Source organism: Clarias gariepinus, chromosome 7 (assembly GCF_024256425.1).
Source record: "Clarias gariepinus isolate MV-2021 ecotype Netherlands chromosome 7, CGAR_prim_01v2, whole genome shotgun sequence".
In the NCBI taxonomy this organism is placed as follows: domain Eukaryota; kingdom Metazoa; phylum Chordata; class Actinopteri; order Siluriformes; family Clariidae; genus Clarias; species Clarias gariepinus.
In genome coordinates, this window is record NC_071106.1 from 9,500,624 (window position 1) to 9,523,376 (window position 22,753).

At 38.2% G+C, this 22,753-nt stretch overlaps 1 protein-coding gene across 1 annotated transcript in view; it reads right to left on the reverse strand.

The window, feature by feature from the left end:
- Window positions 1-22,753, reverse strand: part of LOC128527858 (carbohydrate sulfotransferase 8-like) — a 106,384-nt gene that overhangs the window by 29,827 nt on the left and 53,804 nt on the right. The gene's annotated exons all lie outside the window — the stretch shown is intronic.

The window sequence follows — 22,753 nt, forward strand, 5'->3', positions numbered from 1 at the left end:
CCACCAGCTTTCGCATTATTAATATTGGTCCGTACTTCATAAACAACTACCAAAGTACACTTGTGCACTCTCTGACACAGTAGGTGGCAGTATGCACCTAGTTGGTTTGCAAGCCACAGGTAAATGAAGCCACAAAAATAAATGTACAAGGAGGTCAACCTTCACACTTGGCCTAATATTTTTGATATTTCAGAGGAAATGTCAACAGCGTCCCAGGTCAGTGTATATGTCCCTGGCAGCAGTTCAGAGAATGAAATTGAAGTGGATTGCTGAGATATTGGTGGTGAAAGACAGCATTCTAAAGGTTGGCTTTCATGTTTGATTTGGACCATACCTGAGTGCACTGTACCATGCATGAGCCCACCTTTTGAAGTAGACTCGACCACAGTACATGGATCCCTTTCTGGCAACAGTACGGAACGTTCACATTAATGGAGTTTAGTTTCAAGTCTACTAAGCAGGAGGCAGATAGTGTTCGGGACTCAGACACAGTCTCAGTGTTTAAGTCCAGGCTAAAAATCCAATTATTTAGCCAAGCATTTTTGTAAATTGATTTGCCTTTGGTAAAGGGGCAGATCTGGGGGACTCATGGACGTAGAGTATTAGGTGAACTGGTGTGTTTAGATGTTGTCCTCCCCACTCTCATTGATCACTCAGGTTTGCTGACGGTGAGGTGATTGGTTGCTTTAAATCTCTGGAAGCCCTCATGTTTGTGTTTTCTTCTGGCTCTTCCTTTTTAGTTATGCTGTCATAGTTAGTCCTGCCGGAGTCTCAGCTTGCACTCTGCACTAAATATACATTCACCTTATACATTGTTCGACTGTGACCATACCTAACTGCCATCTCTCCATTTCTTTTGCTCTCTCCTCTTCTGCTCTGTCCTCTCTCTTCTTCCCTCTCTCTCTGTTGTCGCTCCTGAGCTGCCAGTGATCCGGACCCCCTCTGCCCCCTGGACCTGTCTGACTCGTCCTGGTGTCCTGCTTCTGGCTGGAGATCTTGTCATATGGATGCCCCATGTGGTCTGCCTGGGATGCGTGTTATGACTGGGGCGGTTCCACTTTTCCACGAAGACGGTCCTGTCCTCGAATGATGCAGACAGCTGTTCTCTGAGGACCTGTGACTTCAGTCGCTCAGTAGCTCAGGACTGGAGTTTCCTACAGTCTACTTGAGCCTCCATGAACAAACTGGACTAAACTAATTTAACACATCTCCTGTTATACTGAACTTCCAGTCTCACATAGTATTATGCAGATCAATCCCTGCTATCCGTTTTCACCCAAATGAGGATGGGTTTCCTGTTGAGTCTGGTTCCTCTCAAGGTTTCTTCCTATTACCATCTCAGGGAGTTTTTCCTTGCCCCTGTCGCCGTCGTCCTCGGCTTGCTCATCAGGGACAATCTTATTTTGATTAATACACATTCACATTTCAAACAAACTTGAATAATTCTTTTGATTGTGTAAAGCTTCTTTGCGACAACTGTTAAAAACACTATACAAATAAAATAAAATTGAATTGAATTCGGTCCAGGCTGGAGACCGTAGTGTAAAAGCATCCTAAAACCATCCATTGGAGCTTATCACTGCCGCGTTCATACATAATGTTTGCATTAATGTAGAACTACTAGTGGTGCATTAATTTGCTAGACATACTTAGTTTTACTGTGTTTCTCTCGTCTGTGTTTTTCAGTAAACAACAGAGCTTTGGAAGAATAGATGAACCATTTTAAGGGGAAAGGTGATTCTAAATAACTGCATTAAAAGATCCCAGCCTGGAGTAGTGTACAAACTTGGGTTGGTGCAAACATGCCATCCTCTGGGGATCTGGTCAACCATGTGCAGTAACACACAGTGACACACTAAACCAAACCAGCTTCATAGAAATATGGACTGTATCTTTGCTTCTGGTTCTCTACCATACTCTGGAGTTCCCCCAGAAGTTCCCTTGGCCTCAGATGGGTTTGTAATTGGCATTAGGACCTTGCTATTTAAATCACATTTAAGTTCATGTAGGCTTTATTGTCACTTTAACCATAAAGTATACAGTTAGTACACAGTGAAACCAAACAACGATCCTCCAGGACCAAAAATGCATAAAAACATAAATTTTACCCAATAGACGAGAAAATTGCATTCATGAGATGTCAAGTCTCAAGAAGGAAAACTCTGATTATTGGTTAAACATATACAGTACATCAAATAGCAGTTCAGAGTGCACTGATATATTGGAGCAAATTGTAGCAGTTGCTCAAAAGGGTACATCTTGCTGACTACATAGTGCCACTGATTGGAATTCAGTGTTCGTGTTGGGGATGATGGAGATACTTGATGCACCGTGACCCAGCAGGGCTTTTCACCATGCTCTTTTAGGGGATCTGGAGAAGCTCAGTGGTTCCAGCATTGGACTATTGATTGGAAAGTCCCAGGTTCAAACCCCAACACCACTTAAGCCTTAATTGCTCAGAGATAAAATAATTAAATTAGTTAGTGTTTTTAAATTGAGCACTGTCAATATGTGATTTCTTATGCAGCTTCAACTTTATTTGGAATTAAAAATAACCTTTATGCAACGATGAACTAGATCATACTGAACCACATCTGGAACCTGTGCAGTGCCACGAAAGGCTGAAAGGATGTTTTACTACAAAAAAAAAAAAAACACCACAACATTCCTTTTAGTCCCTTGAAAGTATGAGAAATTCTGCAGGATGAAATATTTCCGGGATTTTTCTGCTGTGTGATTGAGAGCTCTGAGGACGCTTGATCTCAAAGGATGTCTAACACAGCAGTGCAAAGCGAGCTTGATGTGACAGCTCACTGACTGAAAGGTTTCCTCAGGAGAGGAACGGCACCGCCAGCCACTCACACACATATACACACACAATCACACACATGTGCATTGCTACAAAGCATAGTACAGAACAATAGTAGCAGTCAAAATAAGCTTAACATACAGTCTTATGCGAAAGTTTGTGCACCCCTTGATAAACAACAGAAAAAAAAATGCACAATATTTTCAGCAAACATACTTGCATATTTCTTATGCCATAAATTGAACAAAAATAAAAACCTTATTATACCACTGTGCAAAAGTTTAGGCACCCAAAGAGTTCAAGAGTCTTTGATTCTTCTTACAAGGTTTCAGATCTTAATCAGCTCGTTAGATCCGATGCATGGCAACAGCTGGCATTAGTAAATGCCAATTTCAAAGCTTTACTAATACTTTGACTCTTTAAACCTTATGCACACACTTGCGGACACTCAACAACCATAGGTTACTCTAAGCAGCTGTGTAAGATTTTAAAAATGACAGATATTGATGCCCACAATGCAGAAGAAGGCTACAAGAAGATAGCAACGCGTTGTCAGCTTGCAGTTTCCACAGTGAGAAATATAATTAAGAGATGGCAGTTCAGGGGAACTATGGAGGTCAAGATAAGATCTGGAAGACCACATACAGTATTTACTATTTCTAAAGTAGATTGTATCTGCAAATAAATGTCTAATTCAGGAAATATAAAATAGCTAACATTAAACATACTTTACATTTTAAATCTCTGTAAATCTTTACGGCATGTTATAAAAGGTTGATGTGTAAGTCTGCTCAACTTAGAGTTAAGCATACACAGTAGATCCCCAGAGATGAGGTGATGAGAAGACTTATGTATATTTAGGAAGCCTAAAGAGTGTAATTAGTAAATTACCGCTGTGATTGATGTGATAATGCATGTTTGCATGTGGATTTCAGAGTAAAGCTCTGTAAATAGTGTCAGCGACACAGTGTGGAACGTAAAGCCAGGATAAATTCAAAGGTAAGTTTGAAAGACCTTATTCCTGGTTTTCTAATAAGGTTATAGATATTGATAATGTATAGCAAATGAATATTGTCAATTTTAGATATGCAAAAGTGGGGCGTTCAGTCCATAAGTATTCGGGCAGTGCCAGTTGTGACCCGTTTCCTAGTTATTTCTTGATAAAGTAAGGAGATGGCATTGATTTCAAGTATTTAAATTAGCATTTAGTAACTGTTTGTGGTAACTTTCAACAAGGAGGTCATTATTAGATGGAAAAAATCAATAACTGTTCAGAGAGATAATAGAGACAGCATTGTTGTTGGTCTTTTGGCTGCTCCCAGAAAGGGGTCACCATCCGGTCCAGAAATACAAGCTTGGCACAGGTTTTACCCCGAATGCCCATCCTGACGCAACCCACCATTTTATTTGGGCTTGAAACTACATCCAGTGGCTTGGGTTTGGGTAGATTCAAGATTCAAGATTCAAGATTCAAATAACTTTATTAATCCCAGAGGGAAATTGCTTATGCTCGGTTACAGGTGCTCACAGTTGTTAACTAAGAAAGGTAATAAAGAATAAAGGTAATAAATAATAATAATAATAATCTTAAAAAAATAAAAATAAAAACTCTTAAAACAGTAAGTACCATAAGAATATGACTCAGGGCCACTTGTAAGTATTGCACAGTAATCTAGTATTGTTTATGTAATATTGTATTATTGTGTGAGATCTTGTATTACATATTTTCTCGGGAAGTAGTATTGCAGTAGTTGTATTTTTAATATGGTATGTGATAATGTCCTGTTGTGAAACGGTTAGTGAAAAATCCACATACATGTGTGTATGAGTTACAGGGAGGAGTTGTAAATTTTTATGGCTGTTGGGAGAAAGGATCTTCTGTGGCGCTCTGTGGAACACTTGATAGTAATCAGTCTCTGGCTGAAACTGCTCCTCTGTTCAGCAAAGACACTGTGTAGCGGGTGAGAAGGATTGTTCAAAATGGATTGTACTTTGGATAGAATCCTCCTCTTTGCCACTACATCCACAGAGTCAAGCTCCATGCCTAGCACCGATCCGGCCTTTTTAATTGACTTGTCCAGTTTGTTCTTATCAGACACCCTAATATTACCACCCCAACAGACCACAGCATAAAAAATGACACTCGCCACAACGGTTTCATAGAACATCCGCAGAATGGTGTTACAGACGTTAAAAGACCTGAGCCTTCAAAGAAAATACAACCGACTCTGTTCTTTCTTGTAGAGTGCCATTGTATTGGGTACTGGCTGGGAATCAAACCAGGGCCTTCTGCATGGCAAACAAAACACCTACCACTGATCATTCAGTGCCCGACAATAGTGACAATAAGAGTGGGCAAATTAATAAGTTGGTACATTTTTAAAAATCCGCTTATGAGCTCAGCGATACCAAAAGTCTTCGAAGACCAAAAAAGACAAAGTGGACGACCAGGAAACACTACACAACATCATGCCAAGGAACGAACACTCAGGAGGAGGTAAATTATTTTTATATATATATATATATATATATATATATATATATATATATATGTTTACACTATATAAACAAAAGTGTTTGGCCAAACCTGCACTGACATTGTACACAAATACATACACTTCAATATAAAGTAGGTCTCCCTTTTGCAGCTTTAATAGCTCCCACTCTTCTTGGAAGGCTGTCCACAAGATTTCAGAGTGTTTTTGTGTGTATTGATTGTGTTGACGATTTATGAGATCAAGCACTGATGTTGGACGAGAAGACCTGGCTCGCAATCTCCGTTCCAGTTCATCCCAAAGAACAGCTTAATGCGGTTAAGATCAGGGCTCTGTGTTAGGGCCGGTTAAGTTTTCACACTGAACTCATCAAACCATGTCTTTATTGTCCTTGCTTTGTGCACTGGGTCACAGTCATGTTGGAATAGAAAAAGTATTTCTTTAATTGTTAAAACATTTGTGAAGACCTCCTTGCTCTACAGCAGTTACTTGCATGTGCTTAAGACCACTGCACAGTACCACAGGCGTATACAAGCCTTTATGAATTTAAATACAGAGGGTTTACCTCAAGATGCAAACCACTAGGTTTAACACTCAATAACAGAAAGGCCACATCAGACTTTACTACTATATCAGACTCTGTAACCGAATTTGTCCACTACTGAGCTGCCTGTTCTCTGCTACGTACGTGTTTGTCTCTGTGTGTGTAATTACACAGCTCCCCAGTCGACCTTAAACCTGAATGCCAGGCTCTGACTCACTCTGGTCTTATTCAATAATTGTCAATTATCGTCGATGTGTGTGATGTGTTATTACGCAGCGCTCGATCTGGTCTTGGCAGCTCTATACAGCTCACAGACTCATCATTAGGGCAGTCCGAGCTACAGATAAAGCGGCACTCGGCTCATAACAATAGCTTGCTTTCACTAGGAGGAGGATTAACTGAGGGGAAATCCATTTCTTTCCAAGATTGAAAAGAGAAAGATAGAGGATAGGAAAAGGAATTTAAAAAAAAAAACACTGCTAGATCTATTCTAATAGAATTCAGTCCTGAGATCTTCTGGTTTATAACATTAAAAGTTCAATAAAGACATTTGCGATCATGGACGTCTGTGGCGGAAATGTCAGTGAGGCCCATTTGTACAAAAGATGATAGAGTAGGTGTGTTTTTTTTGCATGTACAGTGGATACAAAAGGTTTACGCAATCTTATTAAAATGTGAAGTTTTTGTGATGTACAAAAATAAAAACCTAAGTAAAGCTTTTTGAGCCTAAAAGTTGCTTCTAGTGATGAAATTCTAAGAAAATTCCTAAAAACATTCCTAAAAACAGCTCCTAAGATAAAAATAGTTAAAGTAGAGAGAAGGACTTATATAAAGTAGCCTGTAGTCATGATTATACAATTTCTATACAAACATTATTATTATTTTACTGTATGTTCTTTTACCATATATTCTTTTTTTTCTCACAAAGAGCGCATTTCAAGACCTTTACAGAAATCAGGTTATTTTTAATCAACCAATCACAGTCCTTGAATTGGGTCAACCACACCTCCTCACTAAGATAATGGGTTTTGTACTTTTCTTTACCCAGAGTTGCTCTGAAAAGTTTCCTAAATCACTTTTAGTCTAGTCCTAAGACTCCCAGCTAGGACTTTTTAAGCTAAGATAAGAGCTCTCTGAGAGAATTCTAAGAATTCTAATAGGAGTTTAAACCGACTGCTGAAGCCGCGGTCTACAGTAGTCAAAATACAGCCACACTTCCCAAAACACAATATTTTCTAAAACATAATATTTCATAACACAATAAAATTTCCAAAAACACTAAATGCAACTACATTTTCCAAAACACACCTATGTTTCCCAAATCATGACCAAATGTAACAAACCAAAAAAACCTTTTCTAAAACAACAAGATTTCCTAGAACACAATGACATTTCCTGAAACACAACCGCCTTTCCCACAATATAACGGCATTTCCAAAAGCACAAATATATTTTTCTAAAACAAAAGCTGCAAAAATATTTGGCAAGTAGTGGTCACTCCTGACCTCCTGTGATGTATTTCTCATGTCTGGGATATGGGGTGGTTGGACATTATCATTATTTCTCACAAATAATAATAATAATAATAATAATAATAATAATAATAATAATAAATCATCACCATTACCATCATCATCATCATCATCATCATTCCAAGTCAACATACATCATCCCAAACCATGTTGAAAATTGTGTGTCTCTCTCTCCTGAATCCTGAGTTCTCTCTCCTACTGTAGAACTCTGAAGCACAATTCCACCATACTAATTAAGAATCTCACTTCTCACAAAGCATTATGTTCTGGTTTTGCTTCCCTTCAGCTTAGACTGGGGCTCTAATCAAAGAGGGATAGAGAGGAACATGGATAGCTCCAAGTGCAAATTTATTGTGAAACAAACCCTGCAGGCATCCGTGAGACAGCTGAAAATGAAGAAACATTTCACCTTTCAGAGCCATAAAGACTCAAATCCCAAATCCCAAAGGAACAGCTTCAGAAGAGGAAGATCAATATTTTGGAATGGCTCAGTCAGAACCCAGCTCTAAATCCTGCCGAGGAAGGACTACAGTATATTCCTTATATATAAGGAAGAGTGGGAATAATTGGCAAATCAGGATGTACTAAAATGAACACACTTCATTTAGTGTTTGATAATCTAAGATGGTAGATTAGTTAAGTGGTTTGTGTATTTAAACAACCAGCTACCACACATTTGTTCCTTTGCCCCCTAATTTATATACACTATACGGACACTGTATTTGGCCAACATTACTGTAAGTCAGGCCCCTTATCCCCAGTGAACTCTTAAATTGAATTAATTAGACAGAGGGAAAATAAGTGTAATTATCTACATAACTTTGACTATCAACATCGTCCACATCGAGCTGTTCCATCACCTATAAATCATAAATCATCCTCATTGTCTCTTTACTTCATTTTCTATTTTTACTGCTAAGACGATGCTGACAGGAGCTCATTATTATGTGCCAAGAAACACATTTCGCCGGGCCTGGGTTGCTGATCAGAAGGTTGGTGGTTCAAGCCCCAGACCCAACAAGATGCCACTGTTGGGCCCTTGAGCAAGGCCCTTAACCCCATCTGCTCCAGGGTACTGTCTCATGGCTGACCCTGTGTCTTAAACTAACTTTTTAAGCTTGAATGTGTAAAGAAATGATTTTTTACAGTGCAGTATGTGTGACAAATAGAGGCTCAAAAAGTGTGTACTAATTAGGTAGATCACAGCATCGTATGGACCCGTAGTAAATTGTCGACAATTTAGTAAATTGTAAGAAGTTTAGGATAGTGAGAGAAAACACACTGTTGTATAAATGCAGTACTTTTAGAGGAGAGACAGATGCTGCTAGAATCTAACCTGGCTTCCTGCAGTCACACAGACATCGAGTGTTCTCAGGTAAAGACCAAGCTGTGAACATAAAGGGACGTACAGTGGAATCAAGATTTCTCATGAGCAAAAACCCAGGACATGAGAAATAAAAGATATTTTATCCACAATTAGAGTGATTTTGGCACTCTTAACTTGTCACCGAGTTCTCAGCTTAACTTAATGAGTAGGATTCTTTTCCAGGAAAATGACAGAGTGCAAAATCATAAATGTAAAAAGATTCTTTATCCTTGAAAATCTAAAAGATTTATGTGTCTTTTGTGATGCTTTCCACGGTAGCGCACATGCTGCAGAATACTTACGAGGCATTGGCCTTGATAAGTATGAGTTATATGGGATTAATAATAGAGGAATTCAAATTTGCATGAAACTCTGGACACAAAATCCTGGTTAGATGTGGGTGTGCTGCTGTAACAAAATTTACAAACTGTAAAAGATTCTTTGACATTAAGGGAGATAATGAGAAGGTATTTACAAAGCATGGACCTACATCAGCCAGTCATTATTGTTATTATAAAAAAAAAAAAAAAAAAAAATCAGTAACAGTAGCATCAATAAGAATGGCTGAAATGTTATAGAGGGCATTTGTTGTTTCATGCGACTGTATGCAGGACACATACTATTTGCTGTTCATGTTTGATGCACAAGCCTACTTATTATGTATAAATGTGACATTGGACTTGACATCCAGTGGTATTTTATTACATTGGTTTTTCTTTAGCTTTACAGGATTGTTATGGGATTTGGTTTTAAAACAATATTGATGTGCCCACATGTACACTACCAGTCAAATGTGCAACCGTCTAATCCCATGGTCTTTTCTGGAGGCATCCAATATATAGAAGAATCTCCTTTGAACACTTACATTTCAGGCATCAGGCAGACGCCCTTATCCAGAATAACTTATATTTGTATTTCATTATACATATGAGCAGGTGGGGGTTAAGGGGCCTTGCTCAAGGGCCCAACAGGACAGTTTTAATGAGATTTGAACCTGGGCCCTTCCGAACTATAGTGCGATTCCTTAACCACTGAGTTATCTCAGAGCCTAGATCCTTTAAACAGGTAATATTAAGATGTGTCTGATATTTACGCTTTGTATAGCCTTCAAAGTAGCTCTAATCTGAGGTGCTGCTCGTTAATTTCTGAGGCTGGTAACTCTAAATGAACTTCTCTGCAGCAGAGGTAAGTCTTGGTCTTGGTTTCCTAAGAATGTTTTCATGAGTTTTATCACGGTGCTTGATGTTTTTGCAAATGCACTTGATAATACTGTTCTTGCAAGAATTGTTTCAGAACAACTGACCTTCATGTTTTAACGTATCAACTGACTGTTGTTGTTGTTGTTACTTAATTACCTAATTCCATGTCATTTTAAATACTGAGCTTGTAGAATCTCACTGTGACCTTCAAGTCTTTCACTCTCTGCTTTTAAACAGTCGAAAGCCATCTCCAATTTTAAACACCTGCTAGATGATTAAGTATTTCGCAAAAAAATGCAAATAGTGTCGTTATGCATAATAGTCAGCAGATGGCTACTTAAAATTACTGCTTCAAATACTTCACACTACCCTAATGCAATGGCAATGCCGCGCACAAATGTAGTGCAGTAGAAAGTACAGATATTTGAACAGCTACATGAAAACTGTACTTAAGTCAAATCTCCACCTGCCAAACACGGCTAATTTGAGTCAGGATCTTTCTAAGTTATGATTGATTTAAGGCAAATTTTCTTTCTTTTGTTTCTCAGGATTATAGTAGTTTCTTAGCGAGCTGAAGTAAAGGGGTATGTTGTAGTAATCGTGTAATGGTTTTCTGTTGATTCACTGTTGTTTATTTGTGTAATTGTATTCGGAAATAAATTGCAAGCATCTTTGCACTATGCTAATTTATTAGCTGGAGTATTTTAAAAAGTATTTTAATAGAACCTGCTGAAGATCTTTATCTGAGTCACTGCGCTTTTTCTCTGTTTATTCCTGCCTGGTCTGAGCCATATATATATAAAGTAGAAAAGAGTTTCAGCCAGAACATAGTATTAATGCTAATTAAATTTATTCATACATAAGTCATACATATAATACAGAAAATGTGTGTGGCCAAGAAAAACTCCTGAAGTTTATGCAACATGGAACTCACCAATCTTGCTTCAGTAAAAATGTCAAGTTGCTAACTTCAGCTGTTTTGGAGACCACTTAAAATAATATATAAAATTTAAATTATGCATATTAGTTTATAAGTATTAATATTAAAACTAGTGTACAGTATATGGCATGTAAAAATTGTTGCTTAAATTGATGGTAGGTAAAAACGTAAAAAGCAAAAAAATCTGTAGTGTCCGTAACCATGTCAAATTCATGTTGCAATATCTTAACAATTTAGTTTTTTTAAATAATAATACACTATTTCATGTTGATGTCTTTTTTTGTGGAAATTATTTTGGCAAATTTTCATCTAATTGACAGTTAAGATCATTGAAAAATTTAAATTGACACTACATGGAAGGGTTTAAAATTGTATTTTTTTTTGGCAAATGTGTTTCTGGGTCGGGACATAAAAAGCATTAAATAATATGAAACATAATTTTATATTGTTTTAACTGAAAATGTACTTTTTCACCTACAGTAGGTAGGACACTTTTTAGCACCAATACCATGTTTTGACCGTTTTGAGTTTCCTTCAATCCTGGAGGTCCTAAACAAAACAAGGTCCAAGTTGTAGCTAACAGAGATGTAAACTAACATAAATACACCATCTGAGAAGCCTCGGGAGAGTTCAATGGACATTTACAACAGTAGGAGAAAGTGCTTTGTGTGCTCATCTTGGTTGCAATCTTTGTTTTTGTTTTTTATCAATAAACCAATATACTGTAAGGTTACATAAAAGAACAAACCGGTATAACACCAGCAAACCTAGACAGGTATTAAACCATATCCCTTCGTCACAGTTCAACAAGGAACAACTATCCTGTGGAACAAAAGAGGGAACGAGGAATACTGATTTTAATATTCATTAATGCAGCAGCTCAGAGACCACATTTGCATCATGTTCTTTAATGATGCAACCTTTTGACATGGGAGTAAAAGTCAGGACAGGGTCTCACACATTCGACACTTCATAGCAATAGTTTGGATCAAATGTTTATGGGCACATGGCAGTCACATCCAACGCCTATTCTTCACTAAATGGTTGCCACCAATTTATAAGCACACAACTGTATGGAATGCCAATGTATGCTATGGAATAAGTTTTCCTATACTGAAACCACACCTATTCACGTCCCCGTGCATAAAGAGACCTTCATGAAGATATATTTTGACAAGTTTAGAGTTCTCCACCCAACATCAGTGCTTCACCTTGTTAAAGTTCTTGTAGCTTTATGATACCAAGAGCTGCTCTTCAAAATCAAGTGGAAAGCCTTCCCAAGAGTTGAGGTTACTATTACAAGAAAAGGGGCCAAATTCTGAAAAAAAGCACATATATAAGTGATAGGAAGGTGCACAAACTTTTGACCATATTGTACAGTACATCCACGTAAAAGGAAGTGAAGGGTTGCCTGGTATCCTCATGTTTTATTCAGTGTGGATGGCTTGGTCCTGTGCTGCAGCACGTCAGTTTCAGATTCTTTGTGTTGTTGGGGAGATTTGTATCTGGGTCTTACTCCAGGCTGTATGTAGAAGTGTTTGTGTGTGCGTTTGTTTGTTTTTGCTCCAGGCTCGGAGTGGTGGTGTATCTGTGTTTTGCAGAGGAATATATTATTACCGGGGTCATGACAAGTTGGTTGACTTTCCTTAGAAGTGTTTGACCCCTTTAGAGTAATTTCCCTTAATTATGCTGATCTGCTGTTTATTATGAACTGATAAAGGCATTAAATATGATAATTCTTTCAGTTCTTTAATTGGCTACATTTGCATTTTTGTACACTGCACTCTTTAAAAGCTCTTCAATACCTACATGTTACACAATAACATGCCTGGTGAATTGCATGTCATTAATCCCATAGATCCATCTAGAAACCTCTGTAAACCCAACTAGGGTCCGTGGAGACCAATGGTGACCCTTGTATATTCCCTTTTAAAACTGCATGCTCATTCACACACTGCGGGTAATCTGGGAACAAGTATTAACCTGATCTATATGTCTTTGGACTGTGGGAGGTAACTCACTAAGCATGAGAGGACATGCAAATTCATGCACACAGCCCCGAGGCGGGAATCAAATCCGCACCCTGGAGGTGCAAGGATACAATGCTAACCAAGCACTAAGTCACTGTGCCACAATATCATATTAGTTATATACCTGTAAACTGGTGAAGTATCATGGGCACCCAAGGCTCAGCCATGTCCACAGAGACCAAAGACCAACCCATCAGGTCCGATCCCACAGAAAAGCCAGTGCAGCACAAAGGCCTAGGAGTAGTGGTGGCTCAGATGGTTAAGGTTCTGGGTTAGTGATTGGAAAGTCAGAGGTTCGAGCCCCAGCACCGTCACGCTAGCACTGTTGCGCCCTTAAGCAAGGCCCTTAACCCGATCTGATCCGGGGCACTGTATCATGGCTGACTCTGCGCTCCGACCCCAGCTTCCGTACTACGATATACAGTAGGGAAGAATATTTTCACTATGCTGTAAGGTACATTTGACAAATAGCCTAATCTTAAGATCAAGGTTTGTTGATTCAGCCTCCAAACTTCCCCGATCTTAATCCAATCGAGCATCCATTGAATGGGCAGGACAAACAATTCCGATCCGCAGAGGTCTTAACCCGCAGCACACAAAATATCCACCACTAACATCCCGGTGCCATAACCACAGAAAAGGTCTCCAAAGGTCCCATGGATCCAGGCCCTGATGGGGCAGAGCCACCCTTGTGGTATAAGGGGAACTTAAAACTTAGTTGGTTTTAATGTTCACTAATCACTATATACTGATGAAAACCTATTGTCAATTATTTCTAGGAAAAAGAGTAATAACTAATGAGCTAAACTGGACTGCATCATTGTCCATTTTTGTTTTAATCTAAAGAAAAGGGTAGGGTCTATTCCCTGCTTCATACTCATTTATAAGCCTGGAATCAACTGCAACCCTGACCTGAACAAAGCAGTTACTCTAAAATAATAAATGGATTGTATTTATTAATACAGATCCATCTTTCCACTCAGATTAATCCAATTTATCATTTCGAAGTCTCATCAATTCACATGCGGGGTACCCAATTGGAGCAAAGGAGATAAACACGTAATTTTGTCTTGTTTTCAGTTATAAACCAGAGTTCCTCAGTATGGTTAATGAGAAGACACAATGCTTCTGATTTGAGTTACAGAACGCTGTACCCTCGATGTTGCCATGCAGATCACACACTCAGGCGTTATTGTAGAATCAGTGTGTGAGAGATGCTGCTCAACAAAACATATGCTTTTTCACACATTTGATATGCTGCATTGCTGAATAATGCATGCATCAACATGGCAACCTACAGAGTGGCAGAAATAATGTCATTATGCCGGAATTGTTACAGGGAGCTAATAACGATGCACATATTCCTAAAGTGGAAGTAAACAATATGAAGGACAATCCCACGCGGTAAACAATTTTACAATGAATGTTAATGCGCCAGAGACTCAGCTGGGAAAAATCCAGCACCACCTCAAAAGTTTAAATGCCCCCGAAATACACTCTGCTCATGTAGAGCACCAATCCACAGCCAGTCTCACACGCCACGCCGGGGTAACTGACAGGCTAAGTGCTGCTTTGGTAGGAGTTGGTAGGAGTTCAGACTCTTTCAATCCTCAGCAGGGTGCTCTTCTCTCGTGTGCAGTTAACTGCTCTATTACTCTTTTTGGAGAGAGAGACATCAGAACCAAAATCTTAGAAATATTTAATGCGCCTGACTAAAGGAAGACACAAAGCTCTCTCACATGCTGTCTCATCAAGGTGGACGGGAAATACAATACTATATCATACAGTAGTATAGGGTATGTGGCGGCTGCTAGCTTTTGAAACAGGTGAAGCTCATATTAGGCCTTCATCATAAAATTCATTATGTTCTTTGCATTTTTATGCCTTTTGTATGCCCTGTCAAAGTTACCCAGATCCCCAAAACCCACGTTTGACCAAACACACCTCATTCCCTAAGAAGGTTTCGTCAGGAAACAGCACTTCCAGTCAGCCAGTTCACCTTGTCATACCAGGAGAGCTGAAAAAGACCTGTTATTTTTTCCAGATTTTTGCACCAGATCAATCTTGGGCATTGGTTTGCCCTGCCGTTTAATTCTGAGTCTCTCCTCGTACGAAAGACTACTTAATGGTTTTGCCAAAAGCAGGTCAACAATGTTAGCACCGTCTGCGTCTGCCATTATGCACAGCTTGCTAGCTGGCTAGTTTCCGCTTCCACGAGCTACTTTAATTACTGTATATGAACGAACTAACTTTACAATGCTGAAACAAGGAGCAAAGTCAAGAACGCTATAATATGCTTTTTTTATTTTTATTTAAAAAATGATTTCTACAAACAAAATGGTTTATCTCACCAGCAAACAATACAGAGTGCAGCAGTTCGTCGTACCACTTCACCTGCAAATGCGCATGTGACTGGACCTAAATCTCTGTAGCGCTGATGTATACTTAAGACATGCTGTCAATCAAAAAAGTGGTTCCGCCCTTTAAATGGCTCCTCCAATCACCATGCAGCAGCCGAGCGCCCTGGCCCGCCTACTGCTTCATTCACTCCCTGAGAAGCTGAGCTTCCCTGGAAGTGACGATTTTGGTGCATTTATCCAATTACCGTCCAGCTTTTCTGCAGTGAGAAAAGCTCCTCTGTGCTGCCTATAGAGCTCCTGTGAAGCTGGGCTTCAGGAGGGTTTAACGCACTGTGCTGCACGGAAATGTATGACAAGAAAATCGCGCCAAACAATCTACAATAAATACCTGATTCTGAACGAGCTAGTCATGAAGTTGAACGCGTTCTAGCGCACTTTTATTAAAACCAATATAAATACTAGAGTGCATATATGAGCATTTATTTTCTGACATAGTAGAGGAAGCGGAGCTTCCCTTGTAGTCTTAGAGCAGCTACCACTGATGTATATAGCTTAAGCACAATTGTAAAAAAAAACAGTCAGTTATCTGAAGATGGGAAGGTCAGCTGTTCTTAAAAAGTTCTTGCAAGAACAGCATTGCCGTTTTTTTCCAAAACCCATCAAGCATCATGATAAACCTGGCTCTCATGAAGACCTTCCCAAGAAAAGCGAGACCATAACATTATGGTGTCCTGCCTGATATTGAGTCGATGCCCCTTTTGCCACCGTAACAGTGATGCACTGTGTGTTCTGACACCTTACAACCAGCATTAACCTTTAAATCAATTATTATTTTTTTAAATATATTTTTTATTGTCAAGTTCAAAAGGTGGAAAAAACTAAACGTTTCACGTGTGAGTTACAACATAATGTTCTATCAGGTTTGATTTTTGCTTTTCAGATAGCAGAATTACAGAGTGCATTAAAAAAGCATGTACTCTTCGCTGTTCCGTTATCTGTTTCTCAATGAATTCGGCTTTTATGAATGAATCCGGGGACTCGGCCTGGGAAGAGGAGACACGTTACAGAAACGTGCATTTTCTCCCAGGGCCGTGTTAAGCGCTTTGATGTTTTTCAAACAGTTGGCGATGCGAACATTCATGAGACGTTCCAGCACGTCTCCCGCCAATAAGCTTCTGTCTGAGCTAAAGCGCTCTTGCACTGCTTCAAAAAATCCAATATCCCATTTGGTCCAATGATTTCAGCAGTATTTGAGTGCTTCTGGCAACTTGTACCTCCCAAATGCAGACTGATTTGTTTAACTGCCAGTTAAAGTAACTGCACTTCTGAGCACAAACACACACAAAAAAAAGATATATTGTTATTTCTGGATAATCTTCAACTCCAGCCATGCGGTGCCTTCTCCCATCACCACTGTGGAGGAGACGTCCAACCTCTAATTTTTTACTGATCTTCGAGGACACTGGTTTCATAGCAGGCCATGATGGGATCTTAGAGAAAAAATGGAATTGTGTTTTTCTTTGAACGGTGTTGACGTGCGTGAAATTTGACTTTTGGATTTGAGCAGGCTGTAGATGATCCCATAATACAAACCCTTATAGAAAAATAAGATATATTTCATGTGATGTTCAATTTTTCACTCTTCTAAAAATAAACAAATCTGTGAAGATCAGGTGTAAAATCAATAAATCTTTAAAAAAAATCTGTATCTGTAACATTTGTAATTATGTAAAAATAATATGTGGAATTATTAAATCAATCATATAAAAAATATAAATGTTTAGAAAATCAATTGAATCAATTGAATTGTGGAAGATCAAATAGAAAAACATTATGTATAAAAATCACAAATGCAAAAAATCTTTTGCTTGATTGTATAATTGTATAAAATTGTCAATTTTTATTATTATAATTTATAGTGTAATTTTTCTATTTTTAGGTCACAGACAGTGGTACCAGCATTTCACTGCATGTTGTACTGTGTGTGGTTGTGTGTGTAAGACCAATATAAATTGTATTTAAAAAAAACCTTATTATTAAACTTATGTTATTATGTTATTATGGTTTAAAAAATAATATAAATGTAAATGAAATAAATGAAATATAAACTAACCATGTGATTAAAAATAAAACCGTACTACATGTGAAAGTTTTGCATATAGTAGTGCAGTCATGTGTAGTGTTGTTTCTACCACAAAAGATAAAATATAATGGATATTTCAGATGTGATGTTACATTTTTAACTCTTCGAAAATGTGTAAAGATAAGGTGTAAAAATAAATGTATTAAACTAATGTATTGAAAAATAATTTTATAAGATACTTTATAATTCAATTATAAAGTATGTAATATATACTAAGATAATTTATAATTGAATTATGAATTATGTAAAAAATATGATGTAAAATTCTCAAATCAGTCCTGTATAAAGAAAAAAAATAGGACTTAATATTAATACCTATTAATAGGATTTGATAAATAAAATTAACTACACTTAAATAGAGGGAGATCGAATGGAAAAAAAAGAAAGTATTAAATCATATATAAAAATTAAATACAAATAAAAATGATATTTAAAATATGATAATGGTATTATTTCTAGTGTCAAATAATTATTTTTTAGATTGTTAATTAAACTATAAAAAATTCAAATACAAACAAATCTAATAAAAAAAATTAAATACTAATAAAATCTATCTTATCTATATTTAGCTTACTTGTATTCTTTTTAATGTGAAAATAAAATTATTTCAATTTGCAGTGTGTTTTTATTTTCTGTGTAATGTTTCTATTTTTAGGTCACAGGAAGTCGTATAAGCTTTTCACTTTATCTTAAATTGTGTATGGTTGAGTCTGATACAAATAAAATTAGAACTTTTATTTTTAATTATTAGTATGGGGAAAATAATATAAAAGTAAATTATATTTATGAAACATAAACTAAACATGAAAAAAGTCTCATATAACAAAATAATGTAATATAAAGTTTGTACATTTTATTTTTTAGTCGTTTAATCATTATTAGACGAACCCGACTCTCTTACTCCCTTTTTTCCTAAAGTACATTTCTGTAAACAACCTGTTAAACGGATGTCGGAATGATGGGAATCACACAAGCAGCCAGGAAGAAAGAGGACAGAAACTTAATTAGTGAATAACAATGATAAAAACAAATGAAAGAAAGTATATATAGTGCATTTTACACAAGCCTAGTCTCTCTTGTTTCAAACGTTTTCGCTGTAAACATGTCCATGAACTGTTAATTTTAATACAACCCCTAATGCATAGAAAGAGCGAAAGCTACTGTAGCGTAACCTCCATCATGCCATCTCTCCATCACTTGTTTACTCTCTTTATTTTATCTCCAGCGGCACAAAACTGTCTTCGTACTTATTACCTGCCGCTAGGCTTTACCACAAACAACACGCAGCGAATCTTATTATACTCGCAGCAACCATCCCTCCACACAAACGCCGATTTTATTCCCATATTAAATCTATTCTTAGTTGATAAATTAATCTTGGAACTGCAGATAGAAAGTGTTGCTAATGAAGAGCTCATGAGGCTACAGTGTACATGCTCAGTCCCCTGGTATCAACGAGCAGATAATAAAAACTAACATGAGCCGACATCAAATCAAGTTCACTGTATTAAATTCAAATTAAATTCCATTAAGAAAGTCAGATTAGCTGTTCAATTTAATATCGTTTTTTTTTTTTTTCATGCATTTGTTGAGTTTAACCCCAGAAATATAAGGTCAATATTTGATATGAATAAAACATAATTTCTTCATTAAACAGAGGGTTTGAGCAGTTCTGATACAGACGTTTGAAAGCTTCATCATTCAGCTCATCTCACCATCAGGGCTCCGAGCTTTACTGCTAATTAAACCCCGGAGGCCACCCCGGGTCACCCAATGGATGGAGAATTTGGATAATTAGACATGAGAGATGGGAAAAATGATTTCAGTGGGCCACACTGCAGGGATCACCTAAACCTTTAGATTAATAATATAGAGGAAGACAAAAAGCTCATGATTAAATACTATATATCATTTTTAACTTCTTAGCTCCTCTTGGATGGCTATAATTCAGTACTACAGACAGTAGTGGTCTGAGCCACTTAGTTATCACTTTTGCTTTATGGCACGGTTCTTCATCATGCTGGAAAAGGCATTGTTCATCACGTAACTGTTCTTGGTCTTGGAGGATGTCTTTGTATCATTCTTTATTCATGGCTGTGTTCTTAAAATGAGGCCACTCCCTTGGCTTTAGACGTCTTGAAAAAGGAGGGACAACGCTGCAGATATTGACTCTTTGCTTAAACTTGGTATAATCATCAGTAAAAGGCTTTGACAGTATTAAATACTTTACATTATTCTTCAGCATACCAGAGTAACATCTGACAAAAAGATCTCAAAACACGGAAGCAGCAGACGTTATAAAAACTACAGTAATATTTGCGTCATTCTCAAAACTATTCACAGCTGTTAAGTTAAATACATCAAAAATGCGATTTTAACTTTTTTTTTTTTTTTTACATAAAAAGACACTGCATGTTGCATTTTGAGTCTTCGTCTTTTGTAGTACTGCAGATCCAACACTACACTAATCCAGTTTAAAGATGGAGAACAGCAAATCCCCAGGAACCCCTCCACAGAACAGCAAATCAAAGTCGGGGGAAATCTTCTTATATGAGGTCTCATTAGGGGGAACATCTAATTCATCAATTGATTATCTTTCTTGCTTATCCTGCAGCCTATCCCAGGAGATTTTGGGCACAAGGCGGGATACACCCTGGACAGGGTACCAGTCCATTGCAGGGCGTATACGCACACAATCACCCACTACGGGCATTGTCAATTAGCCTAATCTGCATGTCTTTGGAAGAAAACCGGAGTACCCGTAGACCCGAGACGGGAATCAAATCCTGGACCCTGGAGGTGCGAGACCACAGTGCTAACCACCACTTCACCAGACTGGAGACTACAATAGACTATCCAAAATAAACAAATGAAGACGTCTTAAAGTATAAATCAAATTTAGTCTGCAAAGTAAAACGTCTATTCATGCATTTATTTATACAGCTCTTTCAAATCAGGTAAAACTCCAAAGTAGAGCGTCATAATAAGTTCTCGAATGTGTTCTCATTGTGCAGTCAGTGTTTATTTCCTACTGACTACACAACATTAATCATGACTCTTTCTGCTCCATGTTAGTGTCATACTGCAGCTTATTATCTGGCCTGTGCTCGGAATAACAATGCTGAGTTTCTCTCAATAATAAGGCATGTATGACAACATGTCACGTCTCCTAATGGCAGCAGCAGCTACCTGATCGTAATAGGAGGTGTGGGTTTCGCAACGAGTCTGTTATCTGCTTTCCTGAATGGAAAATTGCAGTTTGTGACTAAAAGGCCTCTCGGAGCTGCCATGAAGAACATTTTCCCAATTACCCAAAACCTACAGCCTGTCACTTTTAATACAAACCGGGGAGCAAATCAGCCACCATGATGACTATATCTGGTGGAGATACAGAACACTTATCGAACACCTCCATCTAATATGTTGCTCATTAAAATGTAGATAAGCTGATAGAGCGAGGGAAGGGAAGAAAAACAACTCTCAGGTGGATGTGCGTGATGCTTGCAGTCTGTGTGCAGAAAACAATAGGAGAGTCATATTTCAGAAGCATATTAGAATTGGAAAGGTTTTTGTTTTGGCCCAAGGGAACGAACAAATTAATGCCAGTCTTTCTCTCCTCTATTCTCATAGATTTCTTGTTTTTTTCCGATTGTCCAGCAATCGAGCGGAGAGGGCCGGTGCGCGGCGTCTGAGCTCAGACGTTCGGTCAGTTCTAATGAGACCATCATTTCAGCTCAGACGGTACGCGATCCCTCTGGCAGCATATTATCCTGCTGACTCTCGCTGCTGAGACCTGGAGTTTAAGGAAAGGTTTTTATCTATGTATTGTTCGGACTGTGCAACTCGGAACTTGGAGAATGTTGGCGTCACACTGACATGGCACTCGGGTGTCTCCTGCTCTGGTACAGTAATTAGGATTAAAATCTAAATGGTAAACAGGAAGTTGTAGTACAGAGTCATGCTGTGCAGCTTGTGCGCTTTGCTTGGACGATATATACTGTACGAGGGAGGGTCAAGTCAAACCGGGACTTGGGATGAAATCTCTCGTGAATTCAAAATTTATTTTAAAACACACCACCCCTATCCTTCCTATTAAAGACCTGTTACACCATGCATTTTTGTTCCGATTGCGCTGTTATTCATATTATTACTGGAATATTAGGGTCCATAATAAAGCAAGTAATGATTTATTTAAAAAAATAAATAAAAACAAGTCTCCGGTCTTTTTTAGGATCACTGTCATTCAGTCCACAAAGATTTAGAATAATCCAATGCTCTAAATGTTTTTCTATCTTGTTCATGGTCTATACCACTTTATCTCGTATACTGAAGAGCCTGGAGCCTATTCCCATGTGTGTGCTCACACACACTACGGGCAATTTGGGAATGCTAAATAGCTTTATCAGCATGTCTTTGGACTGTGAGAGGAAACCCACCAAGCACGTGGAGAACATGCAAACTCCATGCACCCAGACCTCGAGGTACTGTAGGAATCGAACCCAGACCCTGGAGGTGCAGGGTGACAGTGCTAACCCCTACGGCCATGTTTTTTTATTTTTGTAATTTTTGAGAAGTCTTTTTGAGAAGAAAGAGAAGTGCACACAAATTATTTCCCGTATTGTTTTCAACAGATTTACCATGCAACATTCACACAGCTGCTTAAAACAAAGACTGTACACTCCATGTATTCAATAACACCTGCATCTTTGTAAGATCAGAGTCTTAGAGTTTCACCTCCCCTTTGTCTTGTTGATGTGGATGACAGTGTGACAGTGCGCGGAGGACACGGCTGAGGGAAGCAGGTTCAGGGATCACTGTGGCGTCATGTCGCTCCGCGGCGTATTAAAAACTCTCACGGTCATGAGACAATGATGCAGGATGCAGCGCTAACTTCGTGACATGACACCGAAAAATAAAACGGGCGCCTCTGGATTCAGAGCAAACAGTTAAGCACATTAAAATCTGCTGAATGTGAACAGGCAACAGAAGCGGCTGCGGACGGAATTAATCACCAACCTGCCTGAAGAATTAATCGGCCTGAGAAATGCACTGACCAACGTATCCTCATTAAGAGATCTCATTTATATCAGCACCGTCAGATTCAGCCGAGAGAAGACTTCAGATCGGTGGATGAAGACAAAGCGCTAACGATACACAGATGTGCAACACTGAGCCCGATTTTATTATCCATATAAACTAATGAACTAATCAAAAACTTAACTAAGTTCAAAAACTTATTCATAATTAATTTCACAGAGACGGATGAAAGGGTTCAGACAGTCTGTGTTCCTGTTTAATTCAAACTAGAGTTTTTTTTCCTACAGTGATTATTGAT